This window comes from Chrysochloris asiatica, unplaced genomic scaffold, assembly GCF_000296735.1.
Source record: "Chrysochloris asiatica unplaced genomic scaffold, ChrAsi1.0 scaffold00202, whole genome shotgun sequence".
Classification (NCBI taxonomy): Eukaryota; Metazoa; Chordata; class Mammalia; order Afrosoricida; family Chrysochloridae; genus Chrysochloris; species Chrysochloris asiatica.
The window spans coordinates 2,314,455-2,321,351 of NW_006408720.1; the positions used below are offsets into that span (position 1 = coordinate 2,314,455).

At 38.5% G+C, this 6,897-nt stretch overlaps 1 protein-coding gene and 1 pseudogene across 1 annotated transcript in view; both read left to right on the forward strand.

Annotated features, from left to right (window-relative positions):
• LOC102834894 overlaps window positions 1–6,150 on the forward strand; it is a 15,556-nt pseudogene extending 9,406 nt beyond the window's left edge.
• The window catches only part of MARCH1 (membrane-associated ring finger (C3HC4) 1, E3 ubiquitin protein ligase), a 541,031-nt gene that overhangs the window by 526,391 nt on the left and 7,743 nt on the right, over window positions 1–6,897 (forward strand). The gene's annotated exons all lie outside the window — the stretch shown is intronic.

The window sequence follows — 6,897 nt, forward strand, 5'->3', positions numbered from 1 at the left end:
TGTCTCTGTCCATGTATCCATATACAGAACACTGTTTTTCCAGGTTGTATATATCACACTATATACCTGTGTACTTTAGCCCTTGCATATCTCCCCGTGTCTTCACATGTCTTCATCATTTTTCTGCCAACCTCCCTCTTCTTGTATAGTGCCCAGCCCATCATCCAAGTTAACATGTGTTTGTTTACCCTCTAGCCAGTAAATTACCCTCCCCTCCTTCCCACACCAGTAATCACTAAAGAATGTTCTTTTCATCTGGAAACCTTTACTTACGCTTTTACTATAATGGTTTTACACAATATTTGTCCTTTTGTGATTGACTAATTTCACTCAGCATCATGTCCTCTAGGTTCATTCATGTTAGAAGGTGTTTTGCCCTCCCTATCACCCAAGTTAACATGTATCTACCCTCTAGCCAGTGAATTGCTCTCCCTTCCCTCCCACCCCTGGTAACCATCAAAGAGTATTTCTTTTTGTATGAAAACCTTTTCTTGCGAACAACATTGTTCAATTATTTAACATTGTAAGAATTCTTCTACAAGCAACTTGCAGTATTTTGAAAAAAGCATTTGCTTCCCCTGAGCTCAGACAGAAGAGATTTCACCTCACTTGCAAACTCCAGAAATTGACTTGTGTTGTTAGAAACTGCCATATTGTTATTTTTTCAAATATCATCACCATGTCAAGAATTTACACATACATATTACATGTAGAAATGATGAAATTATGTTTTTACAAAACTTTTAGCATGGGCATCCATGCACATACATACCACATGTCTCTCATGACATTTCTAAGAATGATTTTCAGCCTTCTTCACTAGTCTGATTGTATTTGTATAATAAAGGTAAGAGCCATGACCAAGAAGCAATAGATCGAGTTTATTACACAGCAGTAATCATAAAAGAAACAATTTCATTGCATCTTGTGCTATTAATTTACATGGCTAACTATATCCCTGCCACTTTTGAGTCATCAGTCAGAACCTTGAACTTACTGAAACCTGTCCTTAAATCATATGGTATTAGTTGGAAGTGTAAACCAAGTGAAGCCTGCACTGGCATAAATGGCATCTAGTACCTATCAATACAGATAGGATACACAGGAATCAAACTGACTGCATATTTGGAAAGAGCTGATGGAGAAGCTCAATATCATCAGCAATACCAGTGCCAGGGGTCAACTGTGGCGCATGCTATCAATTGTTCATATGTAAATTCAGGCTGAGCTGGATAAAATTAAAACAAGTTAAGTCATCCCCAAAATGGAAGAAATAATGTGGAACAGAAACAGTGGAAATACTTGTTCCTAACTGTCAAAGTTAATTTTGAGTTGGCTTAGTGGGACAGCCAAAATATGACCTTGAATATTGTTGTTGTTAAGTGCCGTCAAGTCGGTTTCGACCCATAGCGACCCTGAATAGGGTTTCCGAGGCTGTAAATCTTTATGGGAGCAGATCGCCTCCTCTTTCTCCCGCGGAGCAGCTGGTAGTTTCGAACTGCTGACCTTCCGGTTCGCAGCCCGATTAGTAACCACTACGCTACCAGAGCACCTTTGAATATATCCCACCTGAATTTATAGACCATCTCAAAAACAGATTTGATGCATTAGATACTCATGACAGAAGACTAGAGGACTTGTGAGATGACATCAAAAACATCATACACGAACACAGAAAAACTCATTAAAAATACAGGAAAGAAAGAGAAGACCAAAATGATCCTTCAGAGCAGACTCTGAAGCTTACCCTTGAATGTAAAGAAACCAAAGTGGCTGGAAGAAAGTGTGAAGTGAAGAAGCTGAACAGAAAATTTCAAAGGGCAGCTCAAGGAGACAAAGTCAAATATTATAATGAAATGTCCACAAAGGCCTGGATTTAGAAACCAAAATAGAAGAATACGCTCAGCATTTCTCAAGCTGAAAGAGCTGAAGAACAGAGTCCCGGCCACAAAAAGGATTAGTCAATGATCAACCATTTTAAAACATAGCATATGATCAAGATCCAATGATATTAAAGAAAGAAATCTAAGATGCACTGAAGGAATTGGCGAGAAACAAGTTTCCAGGAATTGATGGAATACAAATTGAAATGTTTCAACAAACTAATGCAGCGCTGAAGGCACTCACTCATCTATACCAAGAAATTTGGAAGGCAATGTTTTGTTCTGTTGTACAAAGGGTCAGTATGATTCAAAACTGATGCCACAGCACTAACAATAAAAACTATCAGTTAGAATACTGATTCAATCTCTATTGACATAATTATCACAGTGTGTACCAACTTTTAATCGGAGGAGTAAATAATGCAAAACTGATCCACAATCCCTCTTGGCTCAACAGATGAATTTGAAAATCTTTTTGGATCATCTTACCAAAGCTATGTTATTGTTACGTGTCACGAGAGTGTTTCTACTCATACTGATCCTCTACAACAGACAAAGCACCATTCTCACAATCGTTCTTATTGGTGGAGCTACTACTATTTTAATCTATCTGGTCAAGGGTCTTCTTCTCATAAACACATGTAGACATCTTTCTAGTATTCCTCATTCCACATCATCTTCTGAATCTGATTTGACTTTAATTTGCAGTTCCCTGTTGATATCCTGCTAAAACCATTTTACATTATCATCAGTAAAATTTCACTTGTATGTGATACAAATGATATTGTTCAATAATTTCTGCAATCTGTTAAATTATCTTTCTTTGGAATGGGCACAAATATAGACCTATTCTAATTGTTTGGCCAGGTAGCTGTTTCCAAGTTTTTTTTTTACATTGACAAGTAAGCACCTCCAGTGATATATAACAGTTTGTTGAAACCATTTAATCAGCATTTTGTCAATTCCTGGAGTCTTGTATTTCTCCAGTGCCTTCAGTACAGCTTCAATTTCTTCCTTCAATACCATCGGTTCTTGATTATTATCTGCCTCCTAAAATGGTTGACCATCGTCTAATTGTTTTTGGTACAGCAACTTTCTGAATTCTTCCATCTTCTCTTCCTGCTTCCTGCATTGTTCAATATTTTGCCCATAGAATCCTTCAATATTGCAACTTGAGGCTAAACTTTTTCATCAGTTTTATCAGCTTGAAAAATTCAGAGTGTGTTCTTCCCTTTTGGATATCTAACTCCAGTTTTAAGCCACCACAACACAACAAACTGACAGATGAGTGGTGGTGGTAAACTGTGTTTATCATATGTTACCTGCTGCTGCACCACTTCCAACTCTTGGTGACCTGATATACAATTGAGTGAAACACTGACCATCCTGCACCAACCTCACAATTGTTGAGTCCATAGTTACTGCCAGTATGTCAATCCATCTCATTAAGGGTGTCTCACTTTTTTTGATGACCTCCCACTTTACCAAGCATGATGTCTTTTTTAAGGATTGTTCCTTTCTGAAAGCATATCCAAAGTATATGAGACAAAGTCTTCACGTTGTCTCTTCTAAGGACCAATCCAGCCATACCTCTTCTAAAACAGATTTGTTCATTATTCTGGCTGTGCATGAATTATTCAATATTCTTCAACATCATAATTCAAATGCATTGATTCTTATGTGGTCTTCCTCATTCAATGTCTAGCCTCAGCACACATACGAGGCAATTGAGAAAATAGCATGGTTTGTTTCAGGTGCACACCTTGGTCCTCAAAGGTCACATTTTGCTTTTTAACACTTTAAAGAGGTCTTTTGCAGCTATGTCTAATGCAATAATATATCATTTGAATTCTTGACTGCTAATACCATGAATGTTGATTATGGATCCAAGTAAACTTAAATCTCTGACAACTTCAATCTTTTCTCCTTTTATCATTATGTTATTTTTTTTTCATTATGTTATTTATTGGTCCAGTTGTGAGGATTCTTATTGTCTTTACACTGATTTTTAATTCACACTGATAGCAGTAGTCTTTGATCTTATCAGTAAGTGCTTCAAGTTCTATTTGCTTCCAGTAACTGTGTATTCCTTTCATCTTCTTTTGATGCTTATTACATCATTTAATATTTTCCCCACATTGTAACTCAAGGCTTGCATTTTTCCTTCAGTTCTTATATGTTGAGATATACTGAACATGTTCTTCCCTTTCCATTTTCTAACTCCATGTATTTACAGATTTCATTATAATATTTGATTTTGTCTTCTCAAGTTGCCCTTACAATTTTTTTTTTTTTTCATTTTCTTTAGCTATTCTAGTCAAGAGCAAGTTTCAGAGTCTCTTTACACATCTGCTTTGGTCTTTTCATTCTTTCTGGTCTTTTTAATGAGCTTTTATTTTCTTCATGTATGTTGTTCTTGATGTCATTCCACAACTCATCTGTTCAGTACGTCAAATCAGTTCTTTAGATGGTCTCTAAATTCAGGTAAGATACAATCAAAGTCGTATTTTGTATTCCGTGGATTGTTTTTAATTTTCTTCAGCTTCAGCTTGAATTTGCATATAAGCAACAGATGATTTGTTCCACAATCGACCCCAGGCCTTATTTTAGTTGATGATATTGAGTTTCTCCATCGTATCTTCCCACATATCTTCCCACAGATGTAGTCAATTTGATTTCTGTGTCTTCCATCTGGTGAGGCTTATATGTATAGTCACCATCTCTGTTGTTGAAAAAAAAAGTATTTGCAATGAGTAAGTCATTGGTGTTACAAAATTCTATCATGCAATCTCCAGCATAACTTCTGTCAGAAAGGCCATATTTCCCCAGCTACCAGTCCTTCCTTTTTGTTTCCAACTTTCGCATTCCAGGTGTCAGTAATGATCAATATATTTTGATTGCTTGTTTGATAAATTCCAGACTGAAGAAGTTGGTAGAATTCTTCAATTTCATCTACGTGGGCTTTAGTGGTTGCTGTATAATTATGTGTAATAATGGTACTAACTGGTTTTTCTTGTAGATATGCAGATATTATCCTATCACTGACAGCATTATATTTCAAGGTAGATCCTTAAATGTTTTTGTTTTGGTTTTTTTTGTTTTTGTTTTTTTAACAATGAATGTGACACCATTTCTCTTGAATTTGTCATTCTTAGCATAGTAAACCATGTCATTGTCTGTTTCAAAATGGCTAATACCTGTCCATTTCAGCTCACTGTTGAGATTGTTGGTGTTTTATTAAGAGCCATTGAGACCATTCCGACTCACAGCAACCCTGTATAGGGTTTCCAAGGAGCAGATGGTGGGTTTGAACTGCCGACCCTATGGTTAACAGTCCAGTGCTTATTCTACAGTGCCACACCAGGAGTTCTTTCAGCTCACTAATATCTAGGATATCAATCTTTGTGCATTCCAGTTCATTTTTGATGACTTCAGTTTTCCTAGTTTCATACTTTGTACATTCCATGTTCTAATTATTAACTGATGTTGACAGTTGCTTCTTCTCATTTTGAGTCTGGCTCCATAGGCAAATGAAGGAAGGGCCTGAAAACTTTACTCCATTTACATCATGTTCAACTCTACTTTGAGAAGGCAGTTCTCTTCAGTAGTATTTTGATTGCCTTCCAACCTGAGAGGCTTTCTTCCAGCGCTACATAAGACAAGGCTCTGTTACTATCCATAAGATTTCAGAAGCTTAGACTTTAGATTCAAAATGCATGATGTGACTCAGGAAATTCATGTTACAATTTTTTTTTTTTTTTTAATTTAAAATATGATGTGACATAGGAAACTGATGTTACTACAATTTTATAGTTTATGCTTAAAGTGTACATGCATTCCTGGAGTTTATTTTTAAACCAATATTCTATTCATACCAAAATATCCTTCAATTTACAATGATCTTTTTAATACAATATTTGCTTTAGAAATTTTGCGCACTGTGGGCTACATGTCCACCGAGATGGAACTCACTGAACTGTCCCAGATCAACATGAACCTGGGTGGCCATGTGGATTTTGATGACTTTGTAGAGCTAATGGGACCTAAACTCCTGGCAGCAACAGCAGATATGGAGTAAAGGAATTGCGCAATACTTTCCGTGAGTTTGACACCAACGGCGATGGGGAAATAAGCACTAGTGAGTTGCAAGAAGCCCCTGGGCCATCAGGTGGGACACCGGGACATAGAGAAAATAATCCGAGATGTGGATCCCAGTGGGGATGGACCAGTAGACCTTGAAGAGTTTGTCAAGATGATGTCCCACTGAGGTGGCGAGGACGCCTCCAGGACTACCAAGCTCCAGTGGCCCTGGAGAAGAGGAGCCGGAACTTGCCTCACCCCGCCGCAGAATGGACTGGTGGAGGAGGCCTGCCTGCACCCCCGGGGCCCACCCTGGACTCCCACCCCTCCCCACTGTGAAAGACTCTCAACTCCTGCAACTGACTGGAAAGCGGGTGCCCACCAATGAGGAGTCCCCAGTGCCAAGCCAGCTGAGGACATGCCAGATACCAAGTGCCATGTGCCCAGCCGCTGCTGGCTGGGTGGACCAGGGACCCCACCAGCAGACCCCACATAGTATGTCGCCCCAGGGCAGAGCCTTTCGACACCCTCCTTAGGTCACCCTCCTTAACTCGGTGCCCGTCCCAGCTCATCTCAGCCCTGTTATCTCAGAAACAATAAAAAGATTTCCATGAACAACAACAACAACAAAAGTCTTTGGAAAAATCCAAATTTCATCAACTGGTTTCCCATGAGGGGCTCTGGTGGCATTGTAGGATGAACTCATAACTGCAAAGTCACTAGTTCAAACCCACCAGTCATTCTGTAGGACACAAATAAGGCCCTATTTTGTTGTGGTGTTATAGGATAAGCACTGGACTGCTAGTCACAGGGTCAGTGGTTCAAATGCTCCAATCACTCCTGGAAAACCCTATATAGGGTTGCTATGAATGAGACCCAACTCCAAGGTAACAACAACAACAATTTCCTTTTATCTATATTTCTAATTAACCCC